Source organism: Cryptomeria japonica, chromosome 4 (genome assembly GCF_030272615.1).
Source record: "Cryptomeria japonica chromosome 4, Sugi_1.0, whole genome shotgun sequence".
Lineage (NCBI taxonomy): Eukaryota > Viridiplantae > Streptophyta > Pinopsida > Cupressales > Cupressaceae > Cryptomeria > Cryptomeria japonica.
In genome coordinates, this window is record NC_081408.1 from 575,105,759 (window position 1) to 575,129,568 (window position 23,810).

The 23,810-nt window shown below is 33.7% G+C and overlaps 1 pseudogene; it reads right to left on the reverse strand.

The window, feature by feature from the left end:
• Positions 1-263: 263 nt before the first annotated feature.
• On the reverse strand, positions 264-15,349 carry LOC131875209 (3-hydroxy-3-methylglutaryl coenzyme A reductase 1-like; annotated as a pseudogene).
• Between the last annotated feature and the right edge of the window lie 8,461 nt (positions 15,350-23,810).

A 23,810-nucleotide genomic window follows, 5' to 3' on the forward strand; every position in this document is an offset into this window, starting at 1 on the left:
TGAACAATTATATACAAATAAAGAATGCTTATTAATTGAGGGCTTGAGGTTATTCATTTTAATAATCGATATGATAAATGATTGAATGAGAGACTTCATTTATTTCTCATTCAATCATTTATCTTACCGAAGCTATTTATGCATTAACAATTAATATATAATTATTTAATTATTACCTTAAAATAAACTTAAAACTAAAGAAAATTCAAATTAATATGCAATCTTCATCATAACAAATTTGATTAGTTATAAATCTTAATTGTTTATATTAGTACTTCATATGGCTTTTCACTAGCTGACCGGCAGCAAGAGTAGATATGAGAGACAACTCTCCTGCCATAACTGCACCTGCCACTATTCTTGCCAAGTTCATCCTCACCAGGGGATGTCCTATTTGTTCCGTTCACTCCAAGCATGTTCAAACATGCCGCCTGTGATGCAGGTCCTTTCCCCCGTTCACCCCCTCCATCATAGTAAGACAGTGGGAGCTCTCTACATTTTGGGCCCATACCCATAAAATATTGTGATCAATAGTGCATGCAAAATGAAAAGGTGGATCTGGAAAACAAACACCTACCTGTTGAAGATGTCAGAGACGTTATCAGGGTTTGCGGGATCCTCAATATAGAACTTGAGCTCTGCAGCCCTCTAGGCACTCTGAAACCTCACAACAGGAGCCCTAGTCATGCAATATCTGAGAAGAATGCTTGTGGCCCCACCTCTCATAAGAATGGCCTTGCAACCTCTGTTGGTGCTGGCCACCAGATACCCTTCTGTGGTTGCCCTAATCCATTGACGAGTAGGGGTCCTGCTCCATTGACGAGTAGGGGTCCTGCTACACCCACAGGGATTTGTACATAACCCACAGGAACCTCACAGCACTGCCCAAGAATGGACTGATAATCAAATCCCTCCAAGGGAAGCCCATCAAGCGATCTCCCAGTCATGATCTCTAAAGCCCTCCTCCTTACAGAGACAGTTCTCTTGCAGTCTCCAAGGGAGGATTCAAGAGAATAGGAGGCTACAGTGCCATTGCATACGACAGCTGCAATGTCTCCATCCTCATTGTCACGAAGGTTAATTCCCTTGTGCTAGACCTCAGGTTTCTTAACAACAATTTCTTCTTTGTCTGCTATCCCACAGGTTGTTGGAGGGATGTTGAGATCCACCTTCTCAACAAAATCATCATTGCCACTGATAAAGTTTTGGACATAATCAATTCCAAAGAATCCCAGCAAATATATGAAGGAAGACAAGTGGGCAACAATGGCCACAAGCTCCTCAAAGTTGACAACATGGAGAGGCGTTGAGGTACCCATCTTCTCTCTCCATCTCTTCATCAAGAAATAAGATGATGAGAAGAAAACCAGAAAGAAGAACTTGTTGGTGAGTCCCAAGGGGAGAAGCAGGGCACATAATGAATTACTGTATGATATTAATTTAAACATAATGAATTAAATATCTAAATGAATTACTGTATGATATTAATTTAAACATAATGTCAAAATTTATATAATTGAAACACATTTGAACGCACAGTTTTAATATTTTCAAAATGATGAGAATTATTGACATCTCCTGCCTTCAAATGGTAATGGTCATAGTTTCATAGTTTGATAATATTTTAGTGATAAGAAATTAATATAAAATTATTTAAATATAATTTAAATGATATCTTTTATCTTATTTTTGTTGTCTTGTAGCAATTTATAATTTATAATTTATAATATTTAGTGTTGAATAACCATCTTTTAAGGTTAGCAAGATTAATACCTTTAGTCAATCATATCCATTCACTCACACACATTTACAAGAGATGTGGATCATTCATTAAATGGGGTGAGAATCTAGGTACAAACTAAAATCTTATGCAGTTTTTATCATTGATATTGATAAATGATCAATCATATAAATCAAACAACTAAGATTGTTTTATAATATATCATTATGCCAAATTATGTCACTAAAGATGTTTCTCTTATGGAATTTATGGATAGCTCCCTTTGTCAAATATGATAGTTTTTTTTAAGTAAAATGCTAAAAACATATATGAAAATAAATAAGATATACAAGATCTGAAAATACTAAAAGGAAGCCTAAAACAAGTATCAAACCCAGAGGAGATTAACTCAACCTTGAAGTATCAACAAAACAAAAGGGAGCCAAGCTCAACCAGCTAATATAAATCTATCAAAAACCTTCACAAACTAGATATGTGCACAAAGATAGATAAAAAAAATGAAACCGTCAGAAGGTGGGTGCCAACCATAAATCATGCGAAATACAAAATTGCCCTGAATGGAACATCACCAAAAATGATGGAAGAATAAAACAGGAAAAGGCATCCCACAAGAGAAGAGGCACCAGTCATCACGTATTCTGAACCCCTCCATGTAGCAATCGCGATCATTCAGAGAAGCATGCAAAGGATATCAACTATTTGAAAATTGCAGAAATTAATGTGTTATGCCCACCAAGATATTAGTGTCATTACCCTACACAAGCAATAAAGTTCGAGAAAAATCCCACTTGCTTTCAAATAATGTCCTTGTGAATTAAAGCAGCCAGTTTGGACAAATTGAGGGCAGAGATGAAATACCCTCATTGACCAAGAAATCGGCCACCTCATTAGCCTCTTTGTAGCAATGGAGAATCACATATTTTGGGACCAAAGAAAGCAATTCTCAGGCTTCCTAAAGCTCATATTTCAACTTCCAATTTGGAGCTTCAAATTTTTTGAGGGCAGTAATTGTAGTCATTGAATGCCCTTTAATGACTAACTTGTTAATATTCACTTGGAGACAACCAACTTGATCACTGCCACTAGAGCTTTGACTTCAACCATATTGTTTGTACCTTCTTGGATGGATGAAGATTAGGCTGATATATATCTTCCACAATGGTATCCAATCCCAGGGTTTTTCGGATTCTCTTTAGTAGCATCATCAAAATTAAGCTTATAAAACTTTGATGTGGGAGCTTCTACTTAATTTACTTCCTATTCACTTTAGACCTCATATTCATCAAAAGACTTCTTTTGAATGGTAGAAAAATCAAATACTATTAAGATAGAATCTGAGAATCCCATGAAGTGAAACAAAGAATTTATTTTCTCTCTTGGTAGTTCTATTCTAATGATTTTAAGATAATGATAGGAAGGTGAAGAGTGATACATATAGGATCTAATGTTTCATATTTTACAATGATTATTTAAAATATTACATTATTAAATTATTTTTTATATATTTAAATAGGTAATAATTATCAGAAATCAAATAATAAATATAATCAATGAAAGATAGACACAAAATATTTGGTGTGTTATCTCTCAAATATCTTATAATATAAATAGATTATTCATGTTAGAATTATTCACCTTTGTATACATTTTCTCTTATAAGACCCCTGAGACAATATTTTAATTTATTTTAAATGAATTTAAATCGAAAGAGACTCAAAATTCTAGGATATAATTAGTAAAATTGAAAATAAGATTTGAACAAATGATTCAGTAATAGAAAATATCTACATGAAGCCAAACAATAAAATAGGTAATTCTCCGAAAGGGCTGTCTGCCGATGGGTACACGAAAGTGACGCACTCAACTGGAACAAGTAGATGAAGAGGGGGCTCTAGTCACGTAGAGAAAACAAGAAAGAACTGAAAGTCTTTTAAGCACAAACAGGAGAGAAACTAAATGAGAGATATGCGGAACTAAGCAATGCAGAATAAGTCCCATGTGTCTAAGAGCCAGGTCACTGTTCCCATGGATTGCTAATGTGGTGCAAGAAAACCAGTGAGTATCCATGGTGAACTGGTGGCATGATTACAAAGAATAGGCGGGAGTGCCTGGTGGTTAGATTGAGATATAGCACTTGCCTCCCGGTTTTGGAAAGGTGCTAGTGGGAGGAAACCTACTGGAAGAAATGCCGCCCATCTGTGCGGTGTGTTGCCCATTGTCCACTACCTATGGTATGTATTGCTGGATAGATGTGGAACCTTGTGTCACAAGGCTATGCTGGGACATGTGTGCTAAGTATCATATTTGTTTATTTTTCACTATCTAAAAATACCCACTTAGTGTTATTTTTCATCAAAATTGAAAAAAAAAAATAACACATTTTTATTAATTATGATTATCTGCATTAAGGTTCTAGATCATCTATGTCCTATCTATCATCTACCCTTTGTTACCTCTACATCAAATATTATATCATTGCATTAAATTTTTTGTCATTATAGTGTTAGTTGTGTTAGGTTTGCATAGTTAATTACAACATCCCTAAAAATAAATTGTTTGATGTTTGCATCATTAATTACATAAATTTTTCCAAGAAATATAAATTCAGACTTTGGGAACCGAATTAGAATAAAAAAATTTGGTAGATAAGAATTTTGAAATTGTATCTTTATTGAGTAATTTTAAAAATTTAAATTTTAAAGGATGCATAATTATAGAATGACATAATTACATTTTTATTGTAATTAAAATCAAAATACTTTATTATTATTTTTTGAATTTTTTAACATGATAAATAGATTAATTTATAATAAATTCATCTTTGTAATATTGAATAGTAAATTATTAACTTAAACAATATTGAAAATACTAATAATAACTCATTCCATAATTACGTATATAAAAAATATGTAATTAAAATACTAATAATTCATCAATTTTCGAGAAATAGTTTAGAAACTACTATTGCAAATGTTTTCTAATACCAATTATTTTCCTAATAATTCTTGTTTTCATATAGTGAATGTGGTAGAGAATGATTTAGATTTAAAAGCTCATAAGTGTTGTGTTGTTGATGAGGTGGTAGTCCCTTCATTTATGGTGTTAGAAGATCCTGTTGTTTCTTCTTCCCTTGTTTTGTAGAGTCATGTCAATGTGCCTCATCCTATTAGTATTAAAAAATCTAATTGGCATTTGTTCTACCTTGTTAGGCACTCATGTTCTCAAGGATCATGCTTAGTTTGATTCTCATAGAGCACTTCCCTTCCTCCCTCTTCTAACTCAATATATTTGGATGATGATTTTTCATGGAATATTGTTTAGAGGTATACGAAATTTCTTCCAAAGCATGCATCTATGTCCCATGCCTAAATTAGGGTTGTACAACCTACAAGGTCTAATTATTGTATTATTTAGTTGTAAACATGTTGGAGCCATTTAAAAAAATATCTTTCTAGTTTATAGCTTATGGCTCCTTTGGACCTATTTTGTTACATCCTAGGATAATTTTTGCAAATAGTTGGGACCTTCATTTTATAAATTATCTAATAAAAAATAATAATTACATTATTTCTTTTTTTATCCAAATAAAATTTTAAGTTTCAAAGTAATTCACTTCTTTCTCTATTTTGTGATAGGGTGTTTTGAATGTAGGTGATCTTTGGGGTGTTATGAGAGTTCAATCATCAACTACAATATGGTATCAAAGTTGTCATAACCCTCTTTTTGGACCTTGATATGACCTATTATTATTATTATTATTACTACTACTACTATTATAATATTAATTTTATGAGTAATGTTAGAAAGAAAATATAAATTGAAATGAGGTTGAAGTTTTTAAATAAAAAGCAAATTAAGTGGTGACACACACATGAGGTCATAATTTATGTGAAAATTGCTTATTTTCTCAATATCCTAATTGAGCACATGGTGTAGGAGAAATAAGAAGATTCTAGAAAAGAATTTTTAAATTCAAAATATTAAGGAATAAATATTATATCTAGCAAATATATGACATGAGAGTTACAAAATTATTCTATGACAAGAATAATTCTATTCATGGCATTTTTATGACAAAGGAGTTATAAAATGTATTTTTGGGGGAGAATTCAAATTTGAATTTTGAATGCATGGTCAAATGTAACTCCCACTATGACAACAATAATTTTTGCATGAAATTAATTTAGAAATTGTTTATTTTCTCAATATGCTATTTAGCACATGTTGTAGGAGAAAATGAGAAGGTTCTAGTAGAGAATTTCAAATTCAATTTTTGCATGTAACCCCCACTATGACAATTAATCATTTTGCATGAAATTATTTTGGGAAAAGAATATGGAAATCAATTAATTTCTTTTGTAGTGGGAAAATGACTCTCTTTCCTATATATTGAGTTCTAAATTTTCAAAGTAAGGGGATTTCATTGTTGTTTGGATGATAAAGTGGTCTTGAAATTCTTATGAATTTATTTTCAATACCATGTTAGTTGTAGGAGAAATTTTGTAGATATGTTGCAAGATTTTGGAGAAGATCATTACCAAGCTTCAAGGAGGAATTGAAGGAGGTCAGCAAGGTTCTTCATTCAAATCCAGGTTCCCCTCTTGCACATTCATTGTTTGTTTTTTCTTTTCAAAGAAAATCTTCTTCTTGTCTCTTTCAAAATTTTGCACATAAGAAAGTTTATATTTTAATTTTATTTTTTTGAAAGAAATCTCTTTTATCCATTTCAGATTTTTGCAAGGAAATCTTTTTCATTTTTTGTTAATTGATTTAATCAAATACATGTAATAAATTGCTTTTCTATCCAAAAAATGAAAAAAAAAATCTTCTTGTTATTCTGCATGTAGGAAATAAATTGGTTAATGGATTTCTTTCAAAATATGCATATACAAATTAGGATATTGTTTAATCTGAAATCTTTTCCTCAATCAACTTTCTTTATTTTACAAAAAATAAGATTTTTTTTAGAATGGAATATTATATTAGAATAACTTGAACAAACATAAATCTATTGCCAAAGTAATATAAAATCAGAATAAAGAAAACAAAAATAGAAATATATTTATCTCTGTGTATGTTAGATAAATACCCATCTCTGTGGATTTTAGGAAAATATTCATGTGTGGTGTTACCCATCTCTACCAATCAGTTTTTCTATAGATTCACCTTCCTTTCTTCTTATGTTGTAGAGTGCATTGCCACAATCACAATCTGATTGAATTTGATTTTGGTATGGAGAACCAATTGAAGGGCTAGTGGTTGAAGTGTTGTCCTTGATTACACCATAGAATTCTTCCATGAACCACCACTCAAGTTTTTCCCATGATGAGATAATTTGTGGGGGTTGTAAAAGATGTCCAATTTACATTCAATATGCAAGTTATATTCTATTGTCTAATTCTATGATTGCCTTAATGTATATATCTGAATATCTTCTTATTTTTGTCAGGTGAGAGGAGTTTTTTAATTTTCTATGTCCTATCTCATGAATGCCACTTGCTATAAGTATATGACAAACAAGGCACGGTCAAGCAATGCCTTGATCGGTCATGACCGATCAAGACATTACTTGATCGTGTCTTATTGTTAATACTAATAAACTGCATGTTACACAAATGTTAATTGGTGTGGAGTATAACCAATGATTATCAGTATTTACCAAGCGCTTCCACCCAATAGTATATCGGTGGCTGTCAATGCTAACAGCCGATAGTTATCGGTGTGTTAGCCTTGACAACCGATAACTATCGGTGTAGACTAACACACCGATAACTATCGGTGACTAACATAATACTAACCGATAACTATGCATTCGATACATATACTATATGCACCCCGATATAATATGCAACCTGATCTAATGCAATCCGATAATAATATATTAATCGGAGTCATCATTATATTAGATCGATATTCATCTAGATATAAGATTCATTAAATAGATGAACATGAGGAATATACAAAGTATGGTTTAATCAATAGTTTGATCATATACAAATATAGCGTGACTATCAAGGATGATTCAATTGCTTGATGGTTTTATCATAGTTATCTATATGATAAATGATTGAATGAGAGACTTCATTTATCTCTCATTCAATCATTTATCTTACCGAAGCTATTATGAATTAACACCCCCTCTTAGCTAGGTAAGATAAATGTAGACAATATATTCAAGCCAACAGATTGGATAGGTTCTAAGGAAATGCCAACTCCTATGCTCAAACCCTCCAATTGAATTGGCCAACTTATAAAGTGAACCTATTTGGTTACTAACTCTCTCACTTTAGGCTTTGCAAGACCTAGGCGGGTATACCTGTAGAAGTTGAGAAAGCCAACTTCACAGACCTCGAAGATCACCTGCATGCAAATAACCTGTCACAGAAAGAAGAGATGGAGACAAAAACAAGCAAGGGTGCTCTGAAAGCTGAAAAATGTATTCATCCGAGAGAGAGATAAATTACAATGATGAATCCTTATAAAAGGATATTGTGCAACCCTAAAAGAAACCCTAATAGGTAGACATTTCATAATTAATATAATTATTAAATGTCACAAATGCAAACTAAAGTGAAATCTTAAGAGAGGAATAAAGGTAATTTAATCAACACGATTAAATTAAAACCTTTACTCTAACACCCCCCCTTAAGATGAGCAAAAGTGCAGTTACAAACATGTGCAAGAAAGCAAAGGTAACTACAATGCAAGAAAGTAAACTTGGGTCCCGACAACAAGGCCTGATCAGGTACCCAATTACAACCAAATCTCTGTAAAGTGGAGAAATAGAGAAAACCTCATGGGAAAAACTCTACTCCAAAAAGAGATGAAAGAAATAAATGCACTAATAACAGAAGGATAGGAGGTGGATAACATGATACCCCCCATAGACAACTTCTATCATATAAGTACATATACAATGGTCTCCATAGGAGAAAAAGAAAGAGACTAGAAGCCCCCCCCACAATGAAGAAACTCCTGTCGCACATATGGATGCCTGAGGTAGAATCCAGAAAGAGATCCTAAAGTGGCATATAATATTCCTCCCCTTGGGAAGAAATGGATCCAAAGGATGAAGATGAAGAAACCCCGTGAAGAGAGAAGAATCAATCTGTCTCAAGATGTGTGCCATAATAGGATGCTGAAGAATCCCTCTGTCTGAACTGAAACAAAAGATGTCAAATCCAAACTGAACTGAAGACTCAAAAACTGCAACCTCTGAATGCACAGATGATGGTGGGCTAACAGCTGGAATATGGCTGTCAACAAAGAGGAGCTGAAAATCCTCAAAGTAATCCTCCAAGTCTGCAATATAGGACTCTATAAACAAAGACGAAATGCCTACAAGATAAGAATCCCAAGTAGCCATGTCTGAAAGATGTATGATGTCCTGCTTAGCTGAATCAATAGGAGCCAAAGAAGAGGCAATATCAAACTGATCAGGAACAAAAGGAGATGATGTTGATACATGTATAATCTCAGTCTGAAGAGTAGGAACTGTGAGACAATCCTCTGATTCATCGAAATATGTAAGGGTGTCTAAATATTGAAGTTCCTTTAAAGTATCATGATCAAAAGGTGCGTTATCTCTCCAACCAATGGGTACAAGACAATCTGAAGTAGGATCCTTTGGGAATGGAGAAAGACTGGGGTCTCCATAGATCTCCTAAAGACGTGTCCAAAGTGAGTGAGGACAATCAATGCCCGATATAGCCCACACAGTGTCAGAATCAACACTAGACAAAATAACTCCTACTATGTGATTTCTAATGATATCCCAAGCTAGTTTTCCCTCTAAAGCTGCTAGTTTAGGTATGAGATCATACAAATAAGGCAAAATATTAAGCCACCTACAGTGTGTAAGTATGCCTTTTGCCCATGACTCATAATTACCCCATTCTAGAAATACAATTGAAGGGTGAGTAGAAAAACCCATGATAACTCTTTAAATTAACAAATCTGAGACTAAATGACTTTAATACTGATAAAGTAGATCAAATAAAGCCATCCCACGCAGACAAATCATTTCCAAGTCTGAAACGTCCAAGTAAATTGACAGATGTGTGAAAACACAAAGTACTGAATAAAATGTATCTGGTGCAGATTCTGGAAAAATACATGACAGATCTAGAAAGAGCACAGAAACCCCTTTCCAACGCCTATTCGTTTGTGAAAAATGGAGTCCGTATGCAAAAGATATGGCTCCTAGAGTGCAAAAAACTTGTTCTGACTTTGACTGGCAAAAAACACTACAAAACAAAAAAATCAGAGAAAAAGACATCCATCAATTAGATCAGGCTCGGAACCAACTTTCCAACGCCTATTTTCATTTGAAAATCCGAGCTAAAATGCCCGAGTTATGCCCGATTTTGTGAAGGTAGGTTGAAAGGTAAAAAAAAAATTCACAGCCCTCAGGGGCTAAGACCTTTGGCCCCTGGTCACATGACCGACCAGGGGGCTGGCGCGCTGGCGGTTGTGGCGGAGCCCCTGGTCCTCAATAGGACCGCTGCAGAGGCTGGCCGAACCGGCGGGGGCTGGGACGCGGGCTCTTGGTTCGCAATAGAACCCTGGTGGCCGAAGAAGAGCCCTTAGGGGCTAAACACTGGTTGGCGGTGCTAAAGGCAGAGTCGCCGGTGGAGGCGGGTGGCGGGTGGCCGCGCGGCTAAGCAGAGGTGGCACGGCGGTGGCGCGGCCCTCCGCTGTGTGGGTGGCGCTCACAAAAATAAAAAACTTGGCATTTTTTTAATATTTTTTTTATTTTTTTTGAATTTTTGCCTCGGTTTTTGTGCCCTAGGGCCATACAGCCATACGGCCTTGGGGCAATTTTTTTTTTTTTGCCTTCTGGAGCAACTGTGTCCAAATCGGATGAATTTTATATGGAAATAGGGGTTTTTGGGCGCTACGAGCTCAACGGTGAGGTCCGTTTGGGCTCAAAATGCACCCAAAAAAAGGAGTTACCCAGATCCTCAAAAAAAACAACCAGAAAACCTGAAAGTTAAATCTAACCCTTGTAGCTCCAAATTCTTCAGAAGATGAACAGGAAGCAGCAGGTCTAGAGCTCTGATACCATGTAGGATTTGAGAAATACAAATCCACAGAACCCAAAAGAAACCTGCATGCAAGAAACCTATCACAGAAGTCGAGAAAGCCAACTTCACAGACCCCGAAGATCACCTGCATGCAAATAACCTGTCACAGAAAGAAGAGATGGAGACAAAAACAAGCAAGGGTGCTCTGAAAGCTGAAAAATGTATTCATCCGAGAGAGAGATAAATTACAATGATGAATCCTTATAAAAGGATATTGTGCAACCCTAAAAGAAACCCTAATAGGTAGACATTTAATAATTAATATAATTATTAAATGTCACAAATGCAAACTAAAGTGAAATCTTAAGAGAGGAATAAAGGTAATTTAATCAACATGGTTAAATTAAAACCTTTACTCTAACAATACCTACTCACTAGTTAATTTTTGATGGCTAATGCTTTTTATAGCAGATTAAGTATCTTGATCTGATTTCCTCCTATCTCAAAATTTCATAAATCTCGAGGATGGAGATATAGCAGATGAGTTCAAGATTGTTGTTGTAGAAACTATTCGATCTTTGTGCTTGAAATTTATATGTATACACTATTGCTAGTTTACTCTATATTTCCTACTTAGCTACTCCTATTACTTTTAAAGTGAAATGTGATTTGATGAGTTGTATTTTATAGATGAGCAGTGCCTTTGTTTGCTGTTTGGGCTATAGAGTCTTTATAATTTCTTTAGGATTTATTGTGTAAACTTATGAGACAATTTTTAAACCCACCCCCTCTCGATGAGTTTGTCAGTTACTGTTTCTTATGAGCTCTAATTAAATGTCTATATTGTAAACTGCTTGAATGAATTTAACCCTAACCTTAAGAGACCATCCAAGGAAGAAATACAAGGAACAATTACAATTCACGAGTAAATCTTTTTGATCCAAATCTACAATATGAAACATGAAATTTTAATGGAGGAACACGAAAAACCTTATCTCCTTTAGATAATATCATAAGCATCTGCCTGCAAAAAATATAATAATCCACAACACATATGCAAAGGAAAAACAACTGATTATATTATATATATTTGCCAAAATAGTATAGTGGTAAGCCTGAGGCTATAATCTACTCCTTTCTCTAATGATTATCCATATTACAAAAGCTCCCTCCTTTATATGAGAGTATACATTATCACCAAGCGTTGTGGCTTTTCAACATATAACCGTTAACTAACCCTTTTGTTTCAAAAATTACTTCGACTAGGTATTTTCTCCCTTCATCGAAATGTTGCATTCGGTCACAATGGTTGTCTCCTCACTGATACCTATCTGATATCCGTCGAGTTTTTATGTCGAAGAAACCTTGGGCTTCGGTGACCTTGTTTATTTTTCCACCGAAATACATCTTCCATCGATATCACTACGCCCCGTCAATGAATGGATCTATTGTCTCACCGAAGCCTTTCTTTATCCTCTCTTGTCATCTTCCACCAATAAACTTGTATTGATGAAACAACGCATATCGGAGACATCCCTTTTAGCCTTCTCAAAACCTATTTCCTCATCGATATATTTTATTGATGTAACTTCTTTTTGTTTGATCGACCTTATTATTTTGATGAGAATGTTTCTTTCGGTGAGTCCCTTTGCATTGATGGTATTATCTCCTCAAAGACCTTTTCCCATTGATGAAAACCATCTCCACTTTCCTCAATATCTTTTGTCGATGGAATTACTGTCTTCAATGAGTCCTTTCTGAAGTTCATCGGCCTTTCCTTTCTTCGATGGCCCTTCTATATCAATGAGACATTGTTGGGTCTCATAGATAATGAGAGTATAAATTATCACCAAGCATTGTGGCTTTTCAACATATAACCGTTAACTAACACTTTTTTTTCGAACATTACTTCGACTAGGTATTTTCTCCCTTAATCAAAATGCTGCATTCGGTCATTATTGCTGCCTCCTCATCGATATATATCTGATGTCCATTGGGTTTAATGTCAAAGAAACCTTGGGCTTTGGTAACTTCCTTTATCCTTCCATCAAAACACTTTTTCTATTGACATCACTACACTCCTTCGATGAATGGGTCTATTGTTTCATCGAGGCCATCTTTCTTTTGATTTGCTTCCACTATCATCTTTCATTGATGAGAACATTAGTAATCTTCCTCGATACAGTTGCATCAGTAAAACCACACATATCGATAACATGCCTTTTAGCTTCCTCGAAACTCATATTCTTATCGATATCTTTTATCAATGTAGCTTCCTTCTGTTTGATCGATATCATTCTTTCGATAAGAACGCTTCTTTTGGTAAGTTTCCTTCATGTTGTGCCGATGGTATTATTTCCTTGGAAGCCTTTTCCCATCAATGAAAACTGTCTCTGCTTTCTTCGATATCCTCTTTCGGTGGAATCATTTCTTTCGATGAGTCCCTTTTAGAGTTCATCGGTGTTCCCTTTCCTTCGATACCCTTTTTATATTGATGAGACATCGCTAGGTCTCATCGATACTATTTGAATTTTGGATATTTAGATACAATGCTATTAGACTTGTTCGATAACTTATGGGTTATTACGGTATCAATGAAAATGATGATTTCTTCCAAAAATAGATGGCTTCTATGATTTAATTTCTCAAATCAAGATATTTTACTTAATTCAGATTTGATGCTCAACAGTGGCTCTGTCTGGGGATGGGGGTATGCTATGGATACCTTCAAGAATCTAGACTATTGTACATGAGGATGGTTCCCCCTTTTCCCTTTAGGAAAAGATTTTTTTTAAGAATTGTTCGTGCACTGGCAGTTCTTGGACTTCTCCTGTAACATTTTGGAGAAAATAGGAATCCTCTCCTACTCTATCCATAATCTTATAGGGTCCCAGCCATAAAGATTCAAACTTACCATGTTTACCTTTATCTTGACTCTTGGAATTCCACATCAAAACCAAATCACCAATTTGAAATTTCCTATCTATTGTTCGTTTGTCATACAACCTTTTCATCTGATTTTGGATTTTAATGTTTTGTTCCTGAGCTTCTGCCCTGACTTCATCGAGCTCTATCAACTACATCAACCTTTCTTGTAAAGGGTCATCAATCTCTATCCCTCCTTGTGTTATGAATTTATATACCGATAAGAGGTTATCCAAAGGGAGTCTATCCCTTTTACCATAGACCAGTTCATATGGAGATTTCCCCGTAGATTTTTTTACTGTCGCTCTATCTGCCCATAATGTTAAATTCAATTTTGAATCCCATGCCTTCTTATTTTGTCCTAACATCTTTTTGATGATTTTTAGGATGTTTTTCTTACTTGACTCAGCCTGCCCATTACCTTGAGGGTGATATGGTAATGAATGAGATATTATAATGCCATAATCCCTGCATAAAGAATTGTATTCTTCAGACCTAAAGGCCATGCCGTTATCAGAGATGATCCTTGTAGGAACACCAAATCTAGTGATGATATTTTCCAGTATGAATCTTATCACCACCTTACTGGTAGCCTGTTTAGTAGGTATTGCTTCCACCCATTTGGTAAAGTAATTTGTGGTGACCAAGATCCATCTATGTCCCCCACTCGATTTCTCTGATATTTCTCCTATAAAGTCTATTGCCCACTGTTGAAATGGTTCTTCAACTTGCATTGGTCTTAGTGGGAGTGATCCTTGATATTTCATTTTGCCCAAAAATTTCTGACAGGCCTCACACTTCCTAATATAAGCATAGGAATCATTGAAGATTTGTGGCCAAAAATAGCCAGCTCTCAATATCTTGTGTGCAGTAGTTTTGGCTAAGAAATGACCACCGCAAACCCCTTCATGCATCTCTTGTAGGATTTTCTCTGCTTGATGTTCATCTAGGCATAACAATAAAATCCCATCCCTATTCTTCCAATACAAGTCTCCATTGATGATCACATATCTTGTGGATTTTAATTTCAGTGTTCTCTTTTGATTATCAGTCATATCATCTGGACATTTTATGTGTTTGAGATAGTACATGATGTCTGTATACTAGGTTGTATTTTCAATACTGAAGCTGGCTTCATCCATGCCAACCTCATTTACTTGAAATTCTTCAACCTCTGCTCCTGCCATAAGTTTCACAGTCCCTTGCATTTGATAACTTGGGAAATTTTGAGCTCAATATTGAATTCTTGAATCTGATTGATCCATTTGTACCTTTTCCCTGTGACCTCAGTCTGCCTGAATATGTCTTTAACTGCTGCATTAGGAACATGTGCTATGACTTCTGCACCTACCAAATATGGTCTGAATTGTTTTACTGCTTTTACCAGGGCATAAGCTTTCTTTTCATTTAGGTCGTATTTAATTTCGGATGAATTCAGTGACTTACTGAAATATGCAATAGGTTGTTCGTAATTATCCTGGTTCTTTTGTAGAAAGACTGTCGCTACTGTATGACATGATTCAAATGAAAAAACCAAGAAGGGTTTATTAAAATCTGGGGATATCAATACTGGTGCCTCAGATATTGCCCTCTTTATGTTTATAAATGCATCTAATGCCTCTACATCCCAATCAATTCTAGATTCCTTTTTCAACATCCTCACTATAGGTTTTATGATATCTGGAAAATTAAGGATGAACCTCCTGACAAAATTGATTTGTCCCAAAAATGATTGAATAGATTTGACAGTATTTGGGATAGGCACTTCATTTATTGCAGCTACTCTTTTGGGGTCAATTTTCACCCCTTCCTTGGATACTATGTGTCCCAGGAGCTTCCCTTCTTTAACTACAAAGTGACATTTCTTCGGATTCCATATTCCAGGGCTTTCTTGAATATCTTCTCAAGGTGAGTGCAATGGTCTTCAACCCTTTTTGAATAGGCTGTTAAATCATCTTGATACACTACCATTATTACATCAATCATTTCTGCAAACGCTACATCCATTGTCCTCTGAAGTGTTGCTCCTGCATTTGTTAATCCAAATGGCATTCTTGCATACACATATGTGCCCCATGGTGTTGTGAAAGCTATCTTATATTGTTCAGCTTCTTTAACTTTCACCTGATTATACCCCGAGAATCCATCCATCATGGACAATAAATCACATCCAGTTACTTTCTGCAGCATATTATCCATGTTTGCCAAAGGATAATTATCATTTAATGATGATAAGTTCAGATTTCTGAAGTCCACACATAGTCTTATGTCCCCATTTTTCTTTCTGACAGGCACCATGTTTGAAACCTAGGTAGAATATCTACAAGGTTTGATTATCCCTGCATCTTTTATCTTTATTATTTTCTCTTTCGTTTCAGGTAGTAAAGTCGGATTTATAGGTCTTTTTTTTTGTCTGAATGGTTTAGCATCAGGTTTGAAAGGTATATCATGTTGAAAAAGATCTTCATTGTATGCTTTGAGGTCATCATAAGATCATGCAAATACATGCTTATATCTTCTAAGTAACCTTACTAACTACTGCTTCATTTTAGGGGTCAATTTATTACCAATAAAAACATGCCTTGGTGATTCTTTGCCTCCCAAATCAATCTGCTCAACATCAGTCTCTTTGACTGAGGCTCCTTTGATCTCGACTTTGTCCTATATGTTGAAAGCTCTTTCTAATGTGACTAATCCTCTACGTATCTTATTAGATTTTAACTGTATGATTTCTTGTCCCAACAAAGTCTCCTTCCCATTTTTCATCTCTACAAAGTTATTAAAATTGATAGCTTGTGCTTGGTAGTGATCCACACAGTGCAAAAACTTTAACAAATCGTTGTCATCATGAAAAACTTGCCAGTTGTACAAATAATCTAGAACAAAAGGCCTGACTTTTATTTCCATTTCTGAGACTCCATTAAGTGTTATATCATTCTCCTTTATGTAGATTACGTCAAAACTGCATGTAGTAGCCCCAAGCCCCAAAAACTGAACACTAATTCTTTCCTCTATCAAACATATGATTCTCATCATTAAGTATTATAAAAACTTTGAAATTATTGATATCACCTGATTGGCAATTCCTGTCATAAGATGCATCATCCATCCTTATTTTATAGGGATTCTTTGTTTCACCTGGATTACCATTATCCCCTATTCCATAGGAAATGGTATTTATACTTTTACAAAAGTTTGCTTCTTGTGGCATCCACATATTCTTCATCTCTATTTTATTGGAATGTTGCATATTATCTAACTGGTACTTCTTTACACCTTTTATTTTATCTCTATGTGATGTACCTTCCTTTTGTAACTCTCTTATTTTTGTGGTTCTTTTATCATGTGACTTAGTCATATTATTACCCATGTTGTCTTCACACATGTTTGTATTGTCCATACTGTCTGAAATTTTTTCTTCTTCATCATATAAAGGATTTGAGAATACATGAAAATCCTTTTCACACATACCATGGTAGTAGGGAATATGATTTTCCTCTATCACTTCATCAAATAAGGGGTTTGAAAATATTTGAAAGCCATTTTCAAATTTGCATACCTCTTCTTTATCAATTGTATCATCAAGGTACTTAGGTATGGATTCACTTTCCTCATGACTGGTACAATATTCTTCATCAATGTTAGCAACAATTTCTTCAGGTTCTAACTTGTATTCGCAAACATCATCAATTTCTTCTTCATCAGATGGGACTTCCAAAGGGATAACAGATTCTTCTATATATTCATCTTCATTTGCATCTCTTATGTTGATGTTACTCGTCTCACACAAATCATGTAGTTTTTTACTCAACTCTTCAAAAACTGAACATGGTGATTCCAAACTATCAAGCCCACATTCTCTCACAATCAATTCCTTTAGTATAGTTGCATTAAGTTGTATATTATTAGGCATTTGAAAACAAGTCACCATTATTCTACCAATCAGTTTTTCTATAGATTCACCTTCCTTTCTTCTTATGTTGTAGAGTGCATTGCCACAATCACAATCTGATTGAATCTGATTTTGATATGGAGAACCAATTGAAGGGCTAGTGGTTGAAGTGTTGTCCTTGATTACACCGTAGAATTCTTCCATGAACCACCACTCAAGTTTTTCCCATGATGAGATAATTTGTGGGGGTAACAAACTAAATGACTGCTCCGCAACGTCCTCCAATGTTAGCACAAACCATTTCATGATCGTTTCTTCTGAATAGATTTTGAAGGTCTCAATAAACCAATAAAATGATTTTAGATGCCCAATTGGTGATTCCCTTTCATCTCCATGGAACCTCGGCATATAGATCTTCAACTCATAGGGAAATGCATATGGATACTCAGGGATGTTACCGAAATCCAATGGTTTAAATCTTCTTGGAATATTCATGTCTCTTTGTGGCTGTGGTTGCCACTGTGCATATTTTTCTGAAGATGCTTCTCCATAAAAATATGGATATTGAAACATATTGAATGCTACTAATCTTTTTCATTTAATTTTCCTTTTTATAGAGTCGCCACCTCCTTCATACAGGACATAAGTTATTTCTTTCTTCTAAGTTCTCTCCCATAGCAGAGTCTTAATAATTCTTCCCCAGCAGAGTCGCCAATCTGTTGGGTCTCAAATCAATAGATTGGATAGGTTCTAAGGAAATGCCAACTCCTATGCTCAAACCCTCCAATTGACTTGGCCAACTTATAGAGTGAACCTATTTGGCTACTAACTCTCTCACTTTAGGCTCTGCAGGACCTAGGCGGGTATACCTACTCACTAGTTAATTTTCAATGACTAATGCTTTTTATAGCAGATTAAGTATCTTGATCTGATTTCCTCCTATCTCAGAATGGCATAAATTTCTAGGATGGAGATATAGCAGATGAGTTCAAGATTGTTGTTGTAGAAACTATTTGATCTTTGTGCTTGAAATTTATATGTATACACTATTGCTAGTTTACTCTATATTTCCTACTCAACTACTCCTATTACTCTTAAAGTGAAATGTGAACATGAGTTGTATTTTATAGATGACCAGTGCCTTTCTTTACTGTTTGGGCTACAGAGTCTTTATATTTTCTTTAGGACTTATTGTGTAAACTTATGAGACAATTTTTAAACCCACCCCCTCTCGATGAGTCTGTCTGTTACTATTTCTTATGAGCTCTAATTTAATGTCTATATTGTAAACTACTTGAATGAATTTAACCCTAACCTTAAGAGACCATCCAAGGAAGAAATACAAGGAACAATTACAATTCGCGAGTAAATCTTTTTATCCAAATCTACAATATGAAACACATAATTTTACTGGAAGAACACGAATAACCTTATCTCCTTTAGATAATATCATAAGCAACTACCTATAGAAAATGCAATAATCCACAACACATATGCAAAGGAAAAATGACTGATTATATTATATATATTTGCCAAAATAGTACAGTGGTAAACCTGAGGCTATAATCTACTCCTTTCTCTAATGATTATCCATATTACAAAAGCTCCCTCCTTTATATGAGAGTATACATTATCACCAAGCATTGTGGATTTTCAATATATAACTATTAACTAACACTTTAGTTTCAAACATTACTTCGACTAGGTATTTTCTCCCTTCATCGAAATATTGCATTCGGTCATTATGGCTATCTCCTCACAGATACCTATTTGATATCCATCGGGTTTTTATGTCGAAGAAACCTTGGGCTTCAGTGACCTCCTTTATTTTTCCACCGAAATACCTCTTCCATCAATATCACTACGCCCCATCAATGAATGGATCTATTGTCTCACCGAAGCCTTTCTTTATCCTCTCTTGTCATCGTCCACCAATAAAGATGTATCGGCGAAACAACACATATCAGAGACATCCCTTTTAGCCTTCTTGAAACCTATTTCCTCATCGATATCTTTTATCGATGTAATTTCTTTTTGTCTGATCGACCTTATTCTTTTGATGAGAACGTTTCTTTCAGTAAGTCCCTTTGCACCGATGGTATTATCTCCTCGAAAACCTTTTTCTGTCGATGAAAACCATCTCCTCGATATCTTTTTTTGATGGAATTATTGTCTTCGATGAGTCCTTTCTAAAGTTCATCGGTGTTTGCTTTCTTTGATGGCCCTTTTATATTGATGAGACATCGTTGGGTCTCATAGATAATGAGAGTATACATTATCACCAAGCGTTGTGGCTTTTCAACATATAACCGTTAACTAACACTTTTGTTTCGAACATTACTTCGACTAGGTATTTTCTCCCTTAATCGAAATGCTGCATTCGGTCATTATTGCCGCCTTCTCATCGATATATATCTGATGTCCATCGGGTTTAATGTCAAAGAAACCTTGGGCTTCGATAACTTCCTTTATCCTTCCATCAAAACACTTTTTCTATCGACATCACTACACTCGTTCGATGAATAGGTCTATTGTTTCATCGAGGCCATCTTTCTTTTGATTTGCTTCCACTATCATCTTTCATCGATGAGATCATTAGTAATCTTCCTCGATATAGTTGCATCAGTAAAACCACACATATCGATAGCATGCCTTTTATCTTCCTCGAAACTCATATTCTTATCAATATCTTTTATCGATGTACATTCCTTCTATTTGATCGATATCATTCTTTTGGTAAGTTTCCTTCATGTTGCACCAATGGTATTATTTCCTTGGAAGCCTTTTCCCGTCGATGAAAACTGTCTCTTCTTTCTTCGATATCCTCTTTCAGTGGAATCATTGCTTTTGATGAGTCCCTTTTAGAGTTTATCGGTGTTCCCTTTCCTTCGATACCCATTTTATATCAATGAGACATCACTAGGTCTCATCGATACTATTTAAATTTTGGATATTTCGATAGAATGCTATTAGACTTGTTCGATAACTTATGGGTTATTACGGTATCAATGAAAATGATGATTTCTTCCAAAGATAGATGGCTTCTATGATTTAATTTCTCAAATCAAGATATTTTACTTAATTCAGATTTGATGCTCAACATGTGGATTTTAGGAAAACATTCATCTTTATGCATTACAGAAAAAAAAAAAAGTTCATCTTTGTACTTTTTAGAAACATATTCATCTGTTTGGATTTTTAGGAAAAAAAATATTATTCCCTGTGCATGTATGAATTAAAAAAAAAAGAAGTAAATCTTGCCTTGATTAATAAATTAGTAAATTTCCCTTCAAATATATATTATATAAACATATATATCAAATTTATTTAAAATCATATTAAATTTATGTTCTAAATTTGTTTGTAGATTTAAGTTTATTATTGTATTATTAAAAGATTTTGAGTCAATTATTTAGAAAAAAAACATATATATTTTGAGTTAGGAATTGTTTTATTAAAATTGAATTATACTTTAGAGTTTGTAATTAAATTTTATGTGTTTAATTTAAAATTAAAAATGTTTTAGAATATTGAAAGTTATTTTGAATGATTAAAATTAATAAGCTTATAGTTCTTTGAAATTTAATTATGCACTTGGTGATTAAAAAATCATTTAGGATTAGTTTATAATTATAAATTTTAATAATTGAAAATTAATGAAATTTAGTGATGGATTTATTTATTGAGGTCTATTTAATGAAAAATGGTTTTATTTATTGATATCTATTTAAAATGGACTAATGAGACCTATTTATAATCTAACCTTATTAAAATTAATGGAAATGTGTTTAAAATATCATCTCTAGTTTTAGGAATTAGATTATTAATATATTAAAAGAAAATTTAAGCAAAAAGGGTCTAACCCATATTAATGGATACCTTATTGGAGTTTTAATTATGGAAAATTAAGTTGCAAATTTGAACTCTTTTTAAATTCTAAAGAGTTAGTATCTCCTCAATGATGGGAAAAGAGTCCCTTGGGTTTTGAAAAGATAAATATTGCATAAGGCAAAAGGTTCAATTAACACTTGAGAATTTCAATAGATAATCGAGCATTAAGAGATCTATTATCTTGAATTAAGCCTTCTTAGGATGTAGATATAATAGTTAAATCTCCTTATTAAACAAATTAGTTTGACTTAGGAAAAACAAAGCAAAGGAAAATGTTATTTCGCCAATGATACACTTATTCCATAGTTTTGGATCTTTTCATCAAATAAATAAATCCTAATAGTAAGTGGGTTCCCTCAAGACATTCAATACATTTAAAATATTTAAGTACTTTAATTATTGGATTTCAAAACTAACTTTTGTATATTTCAATTAGTACAAGTATCAAATGTTAAAGGAATTTACCTAACAAGTAGATGTGTTTAGATTCATAGTAACCCTTTTAGGTATTTCAGCAATATGAGTTGATGTTAAACAAAGTTTTGCCTCAATTCGAAAGGTTGATTATTTGATTTGTTTCTTTATTAGATTCCAAGATATGAGTATATAAGGCATTGTGAATAGTCACTTCTTTTAATAGTTAAAATCATTTACCTTCTAGCTAAAAGAAACATAAGACTAGTAAAAAGGAAAAGTTACACTTAATAATACAAGTAATTGGTAAGGATAAATTTAATTAACATTAAAATTAGAGGTAAATTGCATAGTTAAATATTCATATGGTAATAGAATTAATTAGTATTCAAAGAGAGTTTATTCAAAACCGAAATTGTTTTAGCAAATGAGTTTCAAGAAACCTACTCCGTGATCACTTAGAAAATTACATAACAATTATGATTGAGGGTAATTTAAGGAGCAAACATTAGCTCCCTTCGAAGTATTTAAAATTGATAAAGTTATTATTCGTAGAATGTATCTAACAATAAAGTTAATGTTACTTCAAGTGGAAGGAGTAATCAGTTATCACTTTATAATCTTGCAAAGGTATTAATTCAAAAGCAACTAGAAATTTATTGATTAGAATTGCTTATTAGGAGACTTAGTATTATTTACTTGGTTAACTAGCAAGTGTTTACACTCTTGTCTAATCTCTTTTTCAAACAATTATTAACTAAGAATAATGTGGTTAATTTGAGGCTTATTGTTGAATAGTTGTTTCCTTTTCCCTTCAACAAGTGAGTATTAAATTCATTTCCAAAGTATAATTATTTGATAATTTAAATTCTATTTCAAGAAATTTAGTACCTTTCAAGTATTAGGATTCACATTTAAAGTAGTGTTATCATTTGTAGATAAAATTTGTATTATTTCATATGGAAGAATTAGTTGGGATTATTATTAAGTACTTTTCACTTCAACCAAGTAGGTGTTAAAATTCATTTCCAAATTCTTGCTATTCAATCATTTAATTTTATTTCAAGAAAATCAGTACTAGGATTCATACTTATTGTGTAATGGTTTGTCCCAAAACAATTATATCTTGCAAGTAATTCAAATCATTTTCATAAGTTATCTTTGAAAGTATCATGGTTTCCAAGCAATTAGTAATTTCATGTATTTAGTTCAAGTTTTAGAATTTTTAATTATCATAACTTTCCTTAGGAGAAAATACTATTCCAAGTAGTTGATTTGTTTATGTTCCTTTCAATTACGTAAAATGCATACTATAGTTTTTAAATTCAAGCGATAATTCCTTGTATATAATAGTTTTTTTTTCATAATTGTATTGGTATATTGCTTCATTTAAGATTCATGAGTTCAAAGTTAAATTCCTAGTTAGATAACTAAACAAGAGGAGTTGAAACCAAAAATTAGCGGCGTTCGGTATCTATGGTGCCTCTAGGTCACACTTATAGGTAATGCCGTCGTGTTGAACTATTGCACTTAACGCCTAATAAAGCTGCAATAACGGCGTATGTGGCATCGTCCTCTAAATTGCTAAGGAGAAATAAGGGTCATTTGGAAGTTAAAATCCAAGGGGTGGGTAATCCCCCTTGGATCGATAATCTAAAAAGATTAATTTTTAAATGAATTTACATCCGATCAGTTGAACTTTAGATAACCCCATTAGGGTTTGGATGTGTGTGAAGATCTTGAAAATTATTTTATCTTGATGATTTCAGCGGATGATAATGGATTAAGGGTGATGTATTTAATAGGAAATAGGACTTAGTTGTTTAGGCCACAAGAAAAAGGCCATCTTGAGCCTTTTTTTTTTATAGAGCTACCATCATGGGTAGCAACCACAGAGAAAATGTTTGGGACATTGACCCTA